Below are 1,073 nucleotides of genomic sequence, written 5' to 3' on the forward strand. Positions count from 1 at the left end.
AAATGTTTGCAGAAACTTTCTCACATCTGTAACGATTCAGCTTTAAAAGCCTCATTATCTCATCCAGTTTGGAGACGTTAGGCGCTAAATGAGAACTTTTCTTTGGAATGGAAATCTGCAGCAGCTTAAGCTGGTTGGCCCAAAGCGCTGCAGTCTCCTCTCCAGGGATCTGAGGAYGAGGAGGAATAAAGGAGGAGTGAAGGCCTCCATCAGTCCAGCAGCTGCGAAACGTGAAGCTCAGCCAGAGCCGGAGACTCTGAAGTGAGTCGGAGTTCATTAGGCAGCAGAGCGTGTGAGAGGATCTGCAGGCAGCGCCGAGCCGCAGCTCATTTCCAGATGGTGAAAACCCAGAGAAGATGGAGGCGCGTCAGCCAGCAGCGGGTCTGAGAGCGTGTGGTCCAGAGGGGAACCGGGCCGCAGCGTTTCTCCTTCTGTCACTTCAACAGCTCAAAGAAAACACGTTTCCTCTAAAACCTGCAAAACCTGTCGGAGTGGAAGAGTCTGCTGTCATTTCACTGTTTCTAAGAGAAAACACAAATAATCCTGCACACGTTTTCAGTGAAACCCAAACATTTTAGAATCCTGAACTCAAATATAAAAACATTTCAGGTTTTAAAATGTCTCACAGCCTGAAGACCCGCAGAACGTTATTGTTTATATCCAGAAGTGTCCAGCCTGCGCCCAACGCTGGACTGTGAAAAGACGATTCGTTTCCTTTCCATCCACATTTCTGTCGCAGTAGAAACGTTAAATGAGCCTGGAGACGAAGCTGGTATGAAATCAGCTGAGTGAGCCACACAGGGGAAATAATGCAGAAAAACCATAAAGAACTACAAACCACTAGTATTCCACTTTTTTCTCACACTGTCAGCAATGCTGCACACGGACTTGTTGCCATAGCAACTGACAACAACATCACTTTACGTTTCAGGATTCAGCACCAAAAAACCCACACAGAGCAGAACATTCAGTCGGTTAGTTTCATGTTTTCAGGCTCCGTGTTTGTTTTGTGATCATTAATAATGATCGCTGTGGTAGACAAGCTACTGCTGCTACTAGCTAAGCTAACACAG

This window comes from Poecilia reticulata, unplaced genomic scaffold (genome assembly GCF_000633615.1).
Source record: "Poecilia reticulata strain Guanapo unplaced genomic scaffold, Guppy_female_1.0+MT scaffold_155, whole genome shotgun sequence".
Classification (NCBI taxonomy): Eukaryota; Metazoa; Chordata; class Actinopteri; order Cyprinodontiformes; family Poeciliidae; genus Poecilia; species Poecilia reticulata.